Raw genomic sequence first — 17,947 nt, forward strand, 5'->3', positions numbered from 1 at the left:
AATCTCTGACATTTTCCATCCTTTAATCGCAATGGGTTGATTCCAGATAGTATTTTCAGATTTGGCCTCCAGTTTACTAATCTACTTTTGCCTCTAATATGCTGTTTAGCTAGTACATTAATTTAAAAATATTCAATATTTATATTATCATTCCTATATCTTCTTTTTGAAATATGCTGTTCTTTTTTATAGTGTACTATTTTTCCTTTGGTTTCCTATTCTTCTTGTCTCTTTAATAATTTTAACACACTTATTATTTTGTTCATACATTTCCATTATTTTAAATTATTGGGAATCTGATTCTTATATTTGTTTTGTTTGCTGAGACTCCCTTATGGTGGTTTATAGATTTTTTAAATTGTGAGCTCATAGGAGAGGGGGGATGAATGGTTCCCTGTGTCCTTGGCCCTAAGGCCATGTCTTCTTTCCAGATTTAAATGGTACAACCCCATCCCTTATACGCTAGGATCTGTATCCCACAGAGAAACTCCTATAGGTTGTGCTGAGTATGAGCTGCACTTATTTCTCTTTAAAAACACTTTTCTGCATTCTTCTGGTAGTCTTTATTTCCAATTAAACTGTGTTTATCCTTTACTTTTGTATGTTTATACTCGAGAAAGGTCTGTATGAGTCAACTTAGTCCTCTGTGTTGCTAGAAGTCCCATATTTAGAACTATGTAAATTAAATATTGTTCATTACTGTTTCTACCTATTGAATGGAATTTACTTAATTCTTTTTAAAGTCCTTCTTAGAGCTCACTACGTGTCCTAATTTGTATCAATTTCTTTCTAAGCCTGATATACATCTGTCAGCCTGGGATTTATTTTAATTGCCCTTGGGGAATTACACTTTCTTATTCTGCATCTTCCTCCTTGCTTTCTACCCTTACTTTGCTGAAGAATATCCTTAGGTAATTGCTTTAGAAAGAGTACATGGAAGAAATGGCCTGAGTCTTCGGACGTCTGAAAATGTCTTCATTTCACTCTCACACTTAATTGATAATTTTACTGGAAATAGAATTTTAAGTTCAAAATAATTTCGCCCCACAATTTTGAAGGCGCTGCTCTATTGTAGCTTTGTATCCAGTTCACAAAGGATAAGACATATCAATCTTAAGTGACTTTATTGTCCCTTTCAGAAAGTTTTGGGAGCCTCTCTGTATCCTTGACTCTGAAATTTTATGATTTTTATCTCTGTATGGATGTTTTCTCCCATTCATTTGATGGACACTTTTAAACTCATACTTTTTTCCAACTACAAGAAATTTTTTCCTAGTATTTCTCTGTCAACTTCTTTTCTTCTATTTCTTTTTTTTTCTTTCTAGAGCTCCAATAGACTGGTATTGAACTTACTGAACTGCTTTTCTATGCTTCTTATCTTTTCTAGCATATATATTCTCCATCCCTTTGTTAGCTGGTTGTGCATTCAAGATTTATTAAACTTTATCTTTAGCCCTTCTAATAAATTTTTTTTTATTTTAATAGTTTTTTTTAAAATTTCAAGATCTTTTTTGTCTGCTTTCTGATGGCTCCTTCTTAATAGAAGTCTGTTTTTGTTATATGGAAACAATATCTTTTTAATTACTCTGAGGGTACACAAAATTTTTTTAAATTACTTTAAATGATATATCTCTGGTATTAGTAACTGTTAATCTTGCTGCACTTCATATGGCAGGTTGTTTATTATTGGTTATAACATTTTTGTATAAATTAAAGACTTCACTGACTTTTCTGGTTAATTGGTATCCATTTTCTCTACTATCATGTATATAAGCGTTTCCAGGATAGGATCCTTCCCTGAATGAATGGTGATTAGTAGGCTATATGTACCAGAATGGGCTCTGTTGGCTTTAGGGTGAGGAGGCAACAGCTGGCCTTCAGGACAGGGCTCACCCTCTTTCTAAATGCTGCAAAGAGAAAGGATTTACTCTACAATGACAAACTCATCAGAAGTACCGGTTCACCTTAACTAACCCATAAAGGCTTTCTACTCATCTCTTTGCTTTCAGGTCCCCACTGCTCACGCCTGCTCTCTGTCCTTGCTAACTGACTCCGTGCTCAGAGCTTCTTTCTAGATGGTCACTCTCATTCTCATGGTGGTCCTTCTTGTACTAATTCTGGGTTCTGTTTCATCACTAACTTACCTTCAAACATTTTCTTATCCCATTTTCTTCAGAGTTCTTCCTGGTCTTTGTAAAAAAAATTATGCCATTTAAGAGTTATAGGATAGAGAGAAGGCAAATGCTTGTGCTTAGTCAGTCATCTTTAATCTTTGACTTATTTTTTCATTTTTCAAACTGGCCAGTTGTGCGCTAAATTTTAGTAATCAAACAGATTTTTAACACAAAATATATAGATGTATGGAAAAGGATTTGAAAGCATTTACTGCTAAATGGTAAACAGAGGTTATGTTCGGATGCGTGGAATTGTGGGTAATTTTATTTTTATCTATACTTTAGGATTCTATAGTAGACACTATTATTTTCATAAAAGAATAATAAAAATAAGTTTTAGGTGATAATAATAGGAGTAAAAGGTTCTTTCTGTCATTCTCTCAGAGGTGGAATCTTCAAATGCAGGATGCCCTTGGCATTCTAGAAGAAGAGTGAGAATCAGGTTCAGAGACCTCTGAGAATCCCAGATTTCATTCAGAACACCATTAACTGAGAGATTGATATAGGTGAGCTGCTCGACTGATCCAAGCTATCAGGTCTGTTTTTGTTACATGCTTCACATACAACCCTAGGAAGTAGGTTCTATTTTCTTTACTGCCAAATTAAATATATCAGGCCCTTTCAGATTCATTCCCCACTGATAGTGAAACCAAAACTGCCAAGAGTCTGCTGTAGGAATGACACCTCAGTACCATTTACTAGAGGACAAGTAGGTAATGGCAATGATTGAAGTGAACCAAGTGACTCTTTGCCCATCTAGAGAGCGTGTGCCAAGCCCAAAGCGGTCAGCTACTATTCAGCGCTCACTGAATGCTGGCTTCCATTTTCAAATGTTCTTTATATTGAGGTTCGACATATAGTGAACTGTACAGATCTGTATATGGTTTAATGAGTTATACTGTGCATTTCAGACTAATATAATAGAAACTTTTTACCATTCAAAATGCTCTCTTGTGTCCCTATGCTTGCCACACCCTATCAGGCAGCCTCAGTTCTGATTTCTATTACCTCAGATTAGTTTTGCCTATTCTAGAACTTCATATAAATAGAACATCCAATTTTCAATGAGAACTTGAAACTACATTTTAACGAAAACTTTTTTAATTTTTTAATTGTTAGAGACCAACACAAATTTTTATCAAACAATGTGTAGACTCAGCAGGCTAAATTTAGCACACCAGCAATGCAACCACTTTGTGTCTGGGCTACCGTATAAACCAAAAAATATTTTGTATAAATTTATTAATTTTTCTCATGATTGTTGGTTTGGGGACTGACAGTTTTTATTTTTTAGTAACTAGTAGCTAAAAAAGGAAGGGCAAACCTAACCTTCAGGGCATCAGGAAAGCAAGGAGAATGGGAGACTGAATTCCACTTTATAGCCTGCCTGGGAAAAAGGAACAACCAGGGGAAGAATGGGTAGAGGCCGATTTAGTGAGAGAAAGCAAGCTGGGGAACATCTAGAGTGTGTAACGAAGAAGAAAGAAGAACACCTGGCTGCTGCTATTTTGAAGAAACAGTAAGAAACCTCATCTTAATGTCCCCTGACCAGTATCCCACTGAAATGGTCCTAAAGGTCCTGTATGATCATGAGCACCTTCCCCAAATTCCCGCTCCACAATAGCTCTTTTCTATGCTGATATCATTTCTTTCTACTTCCCACCCTGTCACTCTGCTCCAGCCACTGGGATCTTCTTGCTGTTCTGTGGACACACCAGGCACACATTTGCCTCAGAGACTTTGTGTTGGTTAGAAAGCTCCACTCCCAGATAGTGTCATAACTTTTTTTTCATCACCTTTAAGTATATGCTCAATATCACTTTCTCAGGCCACCTTATTTTAAATATTACCCAACCAGCTCCTCCACTGGCTTCTTCCCAGCTTTATATTTCTCCACAGCACTCATCACACATCTGACCCACAGTGTATTTTATTTCCTTATTCTCTGTCTTCCCTCCTCTCTTCATGAAAGTTAAAGCTACATGAGGACAGGTACATAGTAGAAATTCCTTAAATATTTGTTAAACAAGTAAATGAATCAAGGAAAAAGGAAAGAAGAAATGAAAAATCCTGCTACCTTTGGAAATTGTTGTTAAAAGTGTTCAATAGAATAGTTAAGAAAATTTTACCATTTCTAATTGTCTTCCAGCATTTAATTGTTTTGAGGCAGTTAAGATTTAAAAAGCAAACTGGTGGAAATTTAAGGATCAGAACAATCCTGACTATACTCACTATCTTCAAAAATTAGATTTGCGGGAGGACAAATGCTTATATAAAAACTCTTAACTGGGTGTTAGGGTTTAGTAATAGTTAAATTTTTCATTAGATTTAAAGTTATTATGGCAAAACCACCTTTACCTAGTATATGTATTCTAACCTTAATTCATTTTAAGAAGTAGGTAAAGACTAATGTATGAAATAGCAAAACAGCATGGGCCCAATATTACTAAATCTTTGGGAACAATGATTAGCAACAGACACGTGGAATGAATCCAATTCTATAATTTGTTTTTTTAATGGCAGTGAGTGCAACCAGTTCTAGGTGGATGGAGAGGTGGGGCTGAGCTGGTTCTGTAGTTCTCCAACAGATTTTTGACACAAGGTAAGGGCAGTTCCTCTGAGACACAAAGGTGAAGAATTCTGGTGCTAATAGCTTTCCAATCCAGAAAAAATTATTCCACACCTAAGACATTATTTAGAAGTAAGTCAGGCCCTGGGATTGGTCAATGCTGGATTAGACTAAGTATGTACAGGCAGCAGATTCACCCAGGGAGATACAACTCCATGCACTATGTATGGAAGACTGCAAGGAACACACAGGAAGCATGGGCCCTGAGCTCACACTTACCAACACAGAGCAGGTGGGATACAGTGATTTGCCTAAATTTTAGAAAGTTGGAGAATAAATTTGTAGCAGATATGAGACCAAGAGTAGAGAAGAAAGAAAGAAATAAGAGTAGCTCCCTGCAATCCATGGGCCTTCTTACCCTTGTTCTACGTTTCCTCCTAATGCCTTCCCATCTTTTGTCAACTCATGTCTGTCTCTCTTTTAGTGATCTGACAGTCACACTGTTTTATTTATTTTTTCTTCTTCTAGGTGTTTGAGATATGAAGAGCAGAAGGAGAAAAAAAGTAATAAATTTCATGGATTACAATTTAATAAGTTATCCTTTAAATCTAAGAATAATTTTCAATATCTACAGAATTTACAATGTATTGACAAGATTAGGTCCCAACAAATGATTAAGGTAAACAATGTACTCTTTTTTTTCCTACCCCAGTTCTAGTAACTGGATAGTCTACAACTACTTGAGAAGGTGTGGGGATCATTTTTTTTTATCTCACTTTGGGCACAGAAGCTCACATTTCAGCAAGGATCTAGGTGATCATCCTTATCCTTTGCTGACACCTTTCTCCCTGACCCAAACAAGCCACATATCACCTCTAGGAGGAAATTTCAATAGGCTATTAAACACTGGCATAGATACCAGAGAACAGAGATAATCTTCTCTGGGGACCTGTAGGTACAAGTGATCATCTTGGATAGGCAGAGTTATACCAAATTCAGTCCATCGAAACATACTTGGTGCTAGTGAGTGAGTGTGAGTGTGTGTATGTGTGTGTGTTTATGTGAGCGGGGGGAGGGAGAGGACTTTCAAAGCATTATGGGAATACTGAACTGGTGGGGAGGAATAGCACCTTCCCTGAATAAACTGAAATTATTTAATTTGGTCTGCTTATTAGAAAGACATGGTTAGGCTTGGTTACCATTAAACGTATGTGATACTGAGTTAGACTGTGTATAAAAGGAATTTTGTAGGTCTATCTTCTATCTTTAGGTGACATAATCTGAGAATCTGTTTGTAATGATTATTTAACCCAGTAATTTCCCATCTTGGCTGGTCATTATGTTTTCTATGTATCTGTGGAGGGTTGAGGAGGGGGCTTTAAAAAATAATAGAGATGTCTGGGCCTGCCCCAGTCTGATTAAATCAGAATCTCTGACTTAGGTTTCATTTGTTTGTTTGTTTTTAGTAAACTCTCTAGGTGGTTCATATACATCAAGAACTACTAATCCCATATGATACCTTTATTTTATACATAGAAAAATTAAGGTCCAAAGAATTTAATTGACTTGTTATGTCTCCAAGATCACATACCTAGTTAATGGCTGAATATGGATTAAAATCATGATCTCCATTAATTTACTCATCTAATAAATGTCTCTCAATGACATTCTAGGATTGTGACCAGCCACTTAGTTGTTACTCAAGAATAACGTAAGTCAGATCTGGTTAATATCTAAGAATCAGTTAGGTTAGTCCTGATCCAAGTTAAAAGGGGAGAGTAAGCTGTGATGGTTCTGGCATTCTCTCTCAGTGTGACTCAGGCCTCTGGAAATGTTAAGGATCCTTTGGTCCAGGTAAAATCCATCATTATCTAGAATCCATTCTCCAGTTTTACTAGTTCCAGGGGGCCCTTTACTTACCCAGATCCAACGTGTAGCACAAAGGGGCAGGAGACAGGGTCCCCAGCTGGGAGGTCTAGCAGTTCAGTGGAAACTTGGTCAGTGGGGATGAGAGCTGGAGAAGGAAGAGCTGGCTCTTGGGCCCTAGGTATAAAAGAAAGTTAATTCATAGCTGCTTTGTTCTTTGATAGAAGTTATAGCCAAATTATTTCTTAATGCTGTCCATTCATTTTTTTTTTTAATTCCCTCACCCCCTCCACCTCCACCCCTGACCTACAGATGTTGCCATCTCCCCTAAGGAACTGGATCTCTGAAGGCAGGGTGGGGCACCTCCTCCCATACACTGGCTGGGCATTCCTGAAGCCTGGCACACCTGGGATATGGGCTGAGGCCCCTCTGTGGCTTGAACCCAGGACCTTCTGTGTGTAAAGCAGACATGCTAACCACTACTCTATGGAACCACCCCTGTCCATTCATTTCTAATAACAACCAACTCTCTCCCAAGACACAACTGCTATTATTACAGTGGTTTATATGGAAATGGTAATTATATAATTAAAATGAAAATAAATAAATATATCTCCCTCCCAAAGCTGAGCTACTAGCATTAGTGTGTGTGTGTGTGTGTGTGTGTGTGTGAGAGAGAGAGAGAGAGAGAGATTTTGAATGCAACCATTCCCATACTTAGCAGTTCATAGCTATGAAACTTGGCATGTGAGAGACTGTCCTGAAAGAAGAAAATCATCTCAGAAGCACTTTCTTTGAGAAGAACAAGAAAAATTGGAATATGAGATTCATAAGGTTCAAAATAAAAGCTGATCTTGACCAACTAAAATTTAATATGACTAATCTGCCTTTAATCTTTCACAAATAATACAATTATTACTCCCCATTCACAGAACACTTACTCAAAGGCTAGGTATTTATTCTATTCGAAATTAAATTATATCCACTCGGTTTGTAGATTTACCCACATCCTTGCTTCATTTCCATTTTCCTCCATTTACCTACCTCTGACTAATTCTGCCCTTGTTCTAAAGCGATGTCTTATTCCTGGGCACCATGAATCCTCTGAAAGATGCAACATTGTGAATGGGGGTGAATTTTTTCTGGTGATAAAGCCCCTAGCTTTGGCCAGATTTTTAAGAAGATCTGTCCTCTCCCAAAAGCTCCCTAGAATACAACTGTTTTCAGGGTGAAGTTGGGGAGATGATGATGTTGATGGTATTAGTATCTACAATGACAGATTTTCATTTTCATGAACTTGGCCTCTGGAACTATCCTCCAAAAGGATTGGAAGATTTCATGAAATTGGATTTACCCTCCAAAAATTTAGATAAAATTTATCTAAATTTTGTCCAATTTAGATAAAAACAGTTTGGGAAACACCAGAGTATTAAATTTACCTATGCTGAGTTTGTCTTCTGTCATGCAAGATTTCATTAGTTTGAAATCAAAGGAAAAGAAAATCATCCTATTTTTTCTTGTTGATTTTGACTTTATTAACACAATGATAATGCAGATGATAGGGAAATGGACATAGCTTCTTATTTAGGTTATATTTCCCAGAAAGCCTTTTACTTTGGAATTAATAAAGTGCCGACTACCTGCAATAGAACAATAACAAAATGATCAGGATACCAGGGGACACACTTGGTATTCAGAATGAAATGAAAGCTTGAATGTTTTTGATTTTAAATTGAATAGGCAGTGAAAACCTTACAAACCAGTCCACTGTTGTTGCTGTTGTTTTAATTGGAAAATTCCATCTTCCATTCATTCCTTTACAGCTCCTAGAAAAGTACCTCATACAGGCAAGGTGCTCAAATACATGTTGGATTGAGTTAATTCTTTTGGTATCGCTCATAAATTAATGAGAAACGTGTAACTCTGTATAGTTTCAGAGTAGTTAAAGAGAGAAAAAAAAGAAATGCTACGTAACAGAATTGGGGCTTCAGGTGTTACTTAACAGACTAGAATGCTTTCCAGCAGTGCACTTAAGGTATCAGCCATAGCAACCTTACCTAGGAATTCTTCACCCTAAAGTTCTCTCTAATGCAAATTAGTTTGAATTTCTCTCTCAAGCTTCCTGTCCCCTGCCTGAAAGTCTTCTGATACAAAGAAATACTACAGTAATTATAAGGATTGCCAGGCAAAAATCTATTTCAAATTTCATTTTTAAAGGGTTATACCGTTGACTCCTCAATGCGGGGGTTAGGGGTGCCCCCCCATGCAGTCAAAAATCCAAATATAGCTTTTGACTTCCCCCAAACTTAACTACTAGAAGCTGTTTGTTGACCGGAAGCCTTAGCTATAACATAAACAGTCGATTAAAACGTTTTGTATATGTATTATATACCGTATTCTTATAATAAAGATAGAGAAAAGAAAACGTTATTAAGTTATAAGTACGTTTACAGTACTGTACCTACTTACTGAAAAAAAAGCTGTGTGTAAGTGGACTCACGCAGTTCAAACTGGTGTTCTAGGGTCAGCTGTACTTTTATCACTTACTTCGAACTCCCTCTCCATTTCCAAGTTTACTTTAGATTACACATTTGTATCTAACGCGCATTGTTAATCCTGGTTTTCAGGTAAGAAAAAGCTGAATTTCAGTCCTCCTCCCCAAATTTCCATTTTTGTTATAGAAGTTTCCATTTGTGTTTTTAAAATTCTAGACTCCAGATTGATAACACAGTACTTATCCTCGGATGCCTTCTTCACAGCTAGCGGACTCTTGCTGTTTTTCACCTCTGTGGGCTTGACCTTCATTCACTAAGTGCGCCCAGCGCGACTCCGCGGCTGGGCCTGGCCCCGAGTGCGCACCCCGTGGGGCGTTCAATACCAGTCAGTTGATTTCCTGCTGGACCGTCTTCACTCAACAGAAGCCAGGAGCTTCCAGCGCGCAGAGCAGAACCGCTATCATGGTAGCGCGCTCACCACCGTAAGGTTGTAGGAGGGAGAATGGTTTTAGGCACGAGGCCGCCGCTACCAAGTTTTGGGGCAGGAAGGCTCCTAGTAATTGCTTGGTTAACGGAGGTGCCGGAGACCCGAGCGCAGCCTGAGCGCTGGGGGCGGCGGGGGTGGGGTGGGGGTCCCCTGACTGGAACCCCGCGCAGCAGAAGCGGGGAGACGCACCTCGCACAACGGGAGGCAGCGCCTGGTCTCCGGGAGGGGGCGAAAGCAAATACTGTTATTTCTTAAGAAAATCGGCCAGGGTACAAACAGGCCAGAACTGAGAAGGCGTCTGATAGTGGCCACAGCACGGCAAGGATGAGGGCGTTTGAGAAGCTAGGAAACCACAAGAAGCAAACAGCTGCATTAGAACCAAAGGGACGCAAACCTCTGTGAAAGGATCCAGTCGCAAACGGCTGGTAAACACCAAAGCTGCTGCGGCTGCGGGGCAGGATTTAGCGGAGGTTTGCAAAGGACAGCTCTTCTTGAGATTTTATCCTGTCGGGTTTAGAGTCGTTTGCTGACTATTATTTTTAGGAAAGAGTTAGGAGCCAGAGACAGAGGCAGAGCGGAGACAACCGCCGGGACAGGCGTCGCCGAGCGCCCCCGCGGGGGCGGCAGTCTGCGCTCTGAGCGCCCCCGCTCCCCCGGCCCTGCGCCCAGACCCCGCGCGGCCCGCGCGCACTCACCGCCGGCGCTGCCCGGGGCTGCCCTGGGCGGAGCCGCCGCCCCGCCGCGCTCCGGAGCCGCCGCCGCCGCCTAGACGCCGCGCAGCTGCCTCCACGCGCGGCTCTCGGAGGAGGCGCCCGCGGCCGAGGAGGCGCTGCCGCGGGTAACCCGAGCCCGCCCCGCCCCGCGCCCGGGGCCCCGCCGCCCTCCGCTGGGCGACCCCTGAGGCCTCGGGTCTCTTCTCAGCGCCCAGACCTTCTTAGGTGTGCTTGGGAACTAATACCCCGCCGGTCCAACCCGTGAAAATTACGGAAATGACAGCCACTTTCATCTCCCACTGCCCGTGAACTCCTCAGGGCGGGATTCCTGTAGTTTAGAGGTGGGAAGTAGGAGACAAATTGAGAGGTTCCAGGCTGAAGAAAGCACAATAAATAAGTGATAGTATCCAAGTAGGAAACAATTATTATTTAGAAAATGGAAACACTCTAACATATTTTCAAATATAGTCATTGTGGAGACTCGAACTGACACAGGAACATCAAAATGTTGATTGACAATGTGCAATTTAAAAAAGCTTTGATGAACTACCTTCCATTACAACTTTACCTGCACATATTGTGCAACAAGACAGTGACAGATCCATTTTCAGTCTTTCGAGTTAGAATTTATAAAACAACTTTTTTTTTTTTTAAAACAACATAACATGCTATTTTGGAAAAAGGAATATAAACAGAGGAAACACGGAGAATAGAAAGAAAAGGAGGGAGAGAAGGAAGGAGGAACGAAAGAGGAAAGAAAGAAGGCAGGAAGGAAATTAGGAACAGAGGGAAGGAGGAAGGAGCGTTTTATTTCTAATAACTAGGAAACAGAGATCACCGTAGTTGGAGTGCCCAAATCCAAGAAAGTGAAAGATAAGAATGATTTCAATATAAAATCTTTCCTCTGGCCTATGTCTTAGCAAGGATTATAGTCGGCTCATCAGGGTCATCTTTTTTTCTGCTTTGAGCATTTCTGCTCGTGAACAATCTAGTGACACATGTAATGGAACTAGCTTTTTGGCAAACTGTCTTAAAGCTGAAAAGTGCTCCTGAAGACACCAGTGGTGTCTGACAATGAAACCCTACCTTCTGAGCAGAGGCCAGGCATCACTCCTGGAGCTGCTCTCATGCTTGCTCGAGGAAGAGCTGGACATTCTCTCTCTGTTCCACACGAGGGCACTCTCTTCAAGGGCACCAGGACACTGAGAGTCCTGTGCTGAGAAATTACTGGTATCTGGGCATGTGTATAAAACTAATTTTACTTTTCTTCCGGCTTTGAACATCTCTGAACATCTCTGAATAAATTCTAACAGCATGAGATACTAAGAGGAATTGGGTCCCTGAGACGTGCATTTATGGTGTCATTCATTTGATACTTGGCCTTTGCCATCTTGTTATAAACACGTCCTACAGCCCAGGACTTAAACGATGTACCTAAGAATCACCTGGGGATCTTGTTAAAAATGCAGATGCTGGTTCAGCAGGTCTGGGAGATGCATTTCTAACAAGCCTCTAGGTGGTGCTGATAGGCTGATAGGGGACTAAATTTGAGCAGTAACACCATAGACAGGTGGATAATGAACAACTTTGGAAGCAGTACCCAGGTAATTAAAGTAACAATTGTAATAGGAAAACTGATTACCACTTGCTCAGTGATTGCATGTGCTAGGCACTGTTCTGAGCATTTTACAGATATTAACTCATATCACAACTTTGTAAGTTAGATAATGCTACTATTTCTAGTTTAGAGATTAATTTACTTTCATGTTTTCTCCCCTCCCCCCTTTCCCATTCTTGGTGGCTAGATTTAATTATTGAATTCATAGAACATTAACATGATTCCCAAAATGAAAGCCATACAATGGTGTAGTCAGAGAAGTGTCTTCCCTCCTTTGTTCCCCCCAATCCCCTGTGAGAAACCAACTCCATGATTTTCTGGTTTGTTCATCTTGTGCTTCTCTTCTTAAAGTTAAACAAAAATATGTATGTGTTTTTGTTCCACTCTCCCTCTATTCATACACAAATGGTGGCTGTATATGGTCTTTATTTTATTTTTAAATATTTATTTTTCAATTACATTTGGCATATAATATATTAGTTTTGGTGTACAACATAGTGATTAATCATTTATGTAATTTATGAAATGATCATCCTGATAAACGTAGTAACCATATGACACCATACATAGTTATTACAATATTATTGGCTATATTCCTTATGCTGTACTTTATAGCTCCATAACGTTTTTATAACTACCAATTTGTCCTTCTTAATCTGTCCCCCTATTTACCCACCCCCAAAACTCCCCTCTCATCTGGAAACCGTCAAAATGTTCTCTGTATCTATCAGTTTGTTTCTGTTTTGTTTGTTCATTTTTTGTTGTTGTTGTTTTTTAGATTCCACATATAAGTAAAATCGTAAAATCATATGGCATTTGTATTTCTATGTCCAACTTAGTCCAGTCAGTACAATACTCTCTAGGTCCATCCATGTTATTGTAGATAATATTTCATTCTTTTTTATGACTAATATTCCATTGTATATATGTACCACCTATTTTTTATCAGTTCGTCCACTGATGGACACCAGTTTGCCTCCTTGGCTATTATAAATAATGCTTCAATGAACATATGGATTCACATGTCTCTTTGAAGTAGTGTTTTGGGTTTTTTCAGATAAATACCCAGAAGAAGAATTACTGGGTCCTTCATTGTCTCATTATAGCCTTTGTTTTAAAGCTTACTGGTATTAGTATTGCCAACCCAGGTTTTTTTGTTTGTTTGTTTCCATTTTCATGAATGATCTTTTTCTATCCCTTTACTTTCAGTTCATGTGTATCTTTCCATCTGAAGTGAGTCTCTTGTAGGCAGCATATGTAAGGGTCTTGTTTTCTTACCCATTCACCCACCCTGTGTCTTTTGATTAGAGCATTTAATCCATTTACATTGAAAGTAATTGTTAATAGGTATGCAGTTTTTTTTCATTTTGTTATTCGTATCTTCGATCCTCCTCCTCCTCCTCCTCCTTCTCCTCAAAGTTCTTCTAACATTTCTTGTAATATTGTTTTGGTGTCGGTGAACTACCTTAGCATTTTCTGGTCTGGGAAGCTCTTTATCCGTCCTTCTATTCTAAATGATAGCTTTGCTGGGCATAGTAATCTTGATTTTAGGTCCTTACTTTTTATCACTTTGAATATTTCATGCCAATCCCTTCTGGCCTACAAAATTTCTGTTGATAAATCAGCTGACAATCTTATGGGAGCTCCTTTGTAGGTAACTAACTGCTTTTCTCTTCCTGCTTTTAAGAGTCTCACTTTGTCTTTTACCTTTGGCATTTTAATTATGATGTGTCTTGGTGTGGGCCTCTTTGGGTTCAGCTTATTTGGAACTCTGTGCTTCCTGGGCTTGTATGTCTATTTCCTTCACCAGGTTAGGGAAGTTTTCTGTCATTATTTTTTCAAATAGGTTTTCAATTCCTTGCTCTCTCTCTTCCCCTTCTGGTACTCCTATGATGCAAATGTTGTTATGCTTGCCGTGTAACTGTAAACTTGGGTAAATGCTCTAAAGGAAAAAAAATCTAGCTGTATAAACACATTTAAATACAAAACCCAATCCAGAGCAGGACGAGGTAAAGTGTCAACATGAAGGAATGGAGGTGGCGTGAGGAGGAACCAGTATGTGCAAAAACCCTGGAAGTGCAAGTAGCATGGCACATCTGAGGAACAGAAAGAAGCGTGAAGATGGCCACTATGGATGGAGCATGAAGAGTTGAAGAGGTGTAAGATAAAGCTGGAGAGGAAGGCAGGGCCACATCGTGTAAGCCCTGGTGAGTTATGTCAAGAATTTTGGTTTTTGTCCTAAGAATAATATAAACTCTTTGAAGAGTTTGAATAGGAGGGGTCATGATCATAGTTGCATTTTGAAAAGATCAATCTAGTTGCTGCTTGGAGAATGGATTTGAAAAGACCAAAATGGATGAAGAGGAGGATCAAATGCTGGCCACTGTAATAATTTAAGTATAAGAGGCTGAGTCTACAAAGAAGACTGAGAACACACAAAAAGAACAGTAAGATGAAAATCAGAAGTAGTAAAGGGCAAGACCATTATTAGATTTCATGAGAATTACAAAGATTATCGTCTCTCTAGGAGTCTTCTGTTTTCTTTCAGCACCTGTGAAACTGTGGCAGGCTAACTTATGAGTTTGCAAGCAGGGTAAAAACTCAGACTCTTCACAGTTCCTTAGAGTTTGGTAAAACACCCAAAGAGGAAAGCCGTCTTTGGGCCCCTCTCCCTAAAACACACCCTCATACAGCCAGAACCCTCCCTAAACCCCATACCACAAAACCAGTAGTTTTCTGAGAAGGCAGGGGTGATTGAATTCAGAGAACTGTGGAGGAATTTGTATTAGATTGGGAATGGGAGAATGATGCTTTTAAGATTTTTCTCCTTATCATCAACTTTTATCCATTTAATTTTCTTGTGCATTGGAGTAGTTTTCTTTCTATTTATCCTGCTTGAAGTTTGCTAAGCATTTTGGATCTGTGAATTTATAGATTTCATCAAATTTAGAAAATTTTACTTATTAGTTTTTCAAATATATAAATAGGGAGTTCGTGTTTGTGAATTTGCCTATTTTTTGTATCCAAATATATTAGATGACGTCTTTATGTTTCTGATCCATCTTTTCTTGATGAAGTTTGACAGTTCCAGATAATGTTTATATTTGTCAACTTTTAAAAATTAAAAAAAATTTTAAGATGTTATTTCTTTTCCCATTCTAAATAAATATTCACTTTTGTACTTAAATTTGCATTTATAATTATTTTTTCTTAAAGAGAGTCTACCAAATTGCACAAGCTTCAGTCCCACAAAACCTGAATCTGCCCCAATTATAAGCATCATGGAAGTAATAAGGATGTGAGACAAAGTGTCTTCCAAAGAATAGATATAATATATAAATACAATTGTTTATCTCTGGTTTCTATTGAGAATGAGGTGCATTTTCTTGGTTATAAAATTTCACCTACCAGGGCAGCAAAAGGCAGAGCAGGGGAGACATGCCATCCTAGGTATTTAAAATATCACATGCTGAGCATTTGTGTTCACTAAGGGTTTGAAAGGGGTCCAGTGGACTAACCTTTAGGTCCAGAGTCTCACAGGAAGCTGGGCCTGGGGACCAAAGTCTCTTGGTTATTAACCCACTCTCTGATCCATCCGAGTAAAAGAATTTCATGGCAGTTTTTGGCCAAAATATCTATCTGCCTCAATCACCTAAAGAAATATCTGAAATCTCACCATTAAAAACTCATTCTTTTGGATCTTGAAACATTTCTGGAAGTTTAACACTACTTATTAAATATAAGTCCCTTGGGAAAAGTTGTATTCTATTCTAACAATTTTTGTGAAAAGAATAAGTCAATGCCTACCATATGTCTGACATTCAATAAAGCTGAATTCCCTTTTCTCCCACATGAGAGAACTGGTTAACATCTGTAGCCCCATGACTCAAGTTGGTTTTCGTGGTGAGGGGTTTTGGGGGAGGTTCTGGCTATACAAGGGTGTGTTTTAGGGAGAGAGGCCTAAAGACAGTTTTCCTCCTTTGCTGTTTTACCAAGCTCCAAACATGGAAGATGTTAGAACATAAATATTCTGTTACAGTTAAGAAATTAAGAGGCAAACCAAAGAATCACCTTCAAATCACCTAAAATATGAATGTGAAAGAAATTACATTAGAATTAGGAGTAATTGGATTTCTTCCTTAGCTTTTAAGGGAATTGTTTAGTTTTTGTTAAGGTAAATCGTAGAGGTGTTCAAAAGTGCCTGACTCATCACGTTATGTCTGCTTTCCATAAATAGTAACATTAAGGGATTCTTGAAATACTTTGGTGTAAGTTTACTGTTTCTAAATTTACTGAGGCAATATTTCTTACATACAGTTCTGTGCCTTTTTATTATTCACATATATATCCATGTATTACTCTACCAATACTGTCTCCATAAAAAGTTATGTTTTCCAGACTTAAACTTCTCTTTCTCTGCAATGTTGGCCTGATTTCTGGACAATGGGTCCGGACATCAGAATAAGGTAATAAGGCCACTGGAGGGTGCCAGATTTTCCCATTGCCACTGCATATCCGTATCTATAAATATTGACAGCATCAATTTCCATCCATGTCAGATACAAAAAAAAAAAACTGTAAAAATTCATTTATAATAAACCCTTAAAAGATGAAATGGAAGATGCAGTAATAATGACAAGACCCTCTCACCTCTGAACTGAAATTCTTTTAATAACAGCTGACTTTTTTTTCCTGTACAATAAATAAATGTGTGGTTGCTTTTTATATTTACTACTATATTTTGTATGTGAAGTAGTTACTCTGGAGAAATATGAATCCTTAGTAAAATTCTTATCAGACAATTCAAAATTATTCCTCAGTTGTTGTCCCAGATCTACCTATTAATTCTAGTCTCCCACCTTCTTAACTTACACATCCACTCTCTATACATGTCAGCCAGAATGGACTTATCCAAAGGTCATCTGCTTAAAGATCTCCACAGCTTCCCAATGCCCACTAGTTAAAGCTGAATTTTATTAGTATGAGAAACTGCTCTCCATCTTTCACTCCTGACTCCCCAAGCAACACTAGCCCCTGTGCTGCTCTCCATCAGCCCCTCTTCAAATTCAAATGATCTGTGATTTCCCTAAGGAGACAAGCTAGATCCTGCCTTTGTGTTTTTACACTTTGCTCTTTTCCTAGAAAGCCCATATTTGCTCACTAAATCTGCCTGACGAATCCTACTTATTCTTTTCTTTTTTTTGCTATAACATTTAGATCTTCACATAAGAAGAGAGAATAATACGATACTCTCGTATTCAAGAAACCCTGGCATCTGGGGTCTCACTGGCTGGGAAGAGGTTGTCCCTCCCAGGACTAGCTAATTCTTTGAGATAGCAAACAGGATTTCGCCTCCCAGGATTTCGCCTTTCATGTGAAAAATAACCAATGCAAAGCCCATGCTCTGAAGTACCTCCTCTATCAGGCTCTTATGATATTCCTCTGCTCTAATCATTCCAGGGCCAGGTACCAGAGAAGTAGAAAAAGTTCTCAAGTCCCAGAGCCTGCAGAAATTATTCACACCAGTCAATCCTAAACCTGCTCACTCTGCCTTGCCTTTCTTGAGATGACCACAATAAAGGCTCATGACCATGCTTTCCCCTCACTTTTTCTGCCTCTTCACAGACCCTGGTGCTCCTTGTGTGACCCCTGCATGGTGTGGCATACCTCCTTCTCTTAGTAACAAACCATCTCTTCAATGGCCATCATCTTTTGACCCGTTGGTCTCACCAGACCTGGATAATAACAAAACCTACATTTTCAATTTTATATGCGAGATGCAGCAAGTCTTTTTAAGCATAACAAAAGCAAAATAAACTCATAAAAAGAAATGCACATGAATGCATTACATATCTAGATACCAGATGGTAACTAATAAACATATTTGAAAAACAAATTTTACTTAAAATGCATTCCAAATAACTATCTCAAGTAAATTGTGCACATCTTTTAATGGAAATTAACTAGGGAAGAAACCATATTATTTGGTGTTAAAAGAGGCAATTGCCACATATAGGGAAGTTAC

At 38.8% G+C, this 17,947-nt stretch overlaps 1 protein-coding gene across 1 annotated transcript in view; it reads right to left on the reverse strand.

The window, feature by feature from the left end:
* Positions 1-10,343, reverse strand: part of SLC26A5 (solute carrier family 26 member 5) — a 46,476-nt gene extending 36,133 nt beyond the window's left edge. The window contains exons 1-2 of the mRNA XM_039848978.1: positions 10,287-10,343; positions 6,664-6,786 (exon numbers count right to left, since the gene is read on the reverse strand). The gene's annotated coding sequence lies outside the window, so the exon portion shown is untranslated. The remainder of the gene's footprint in view (positions 1-6,663; positions 6,787-10,286) is intronic.
* Positions 10,344-17,947: the final 7,604 nt, after the last annotated feature.

The sequence above is a fragment of the Pteropus medius genome, unplaced genomic scaffold, assembly GCF_902729225.1.
Source record: "Pteropus medius unplaced genomic scaffold, Ma_sr-lr_union100, whole genome shotgun sequence".
Classification (NCBI taxonomy): Eukaryota; Metazoa; Chordata; class Mammalia; order Chiroptera; family Pteropodidae; genus Pteropus; species Pteropus medius.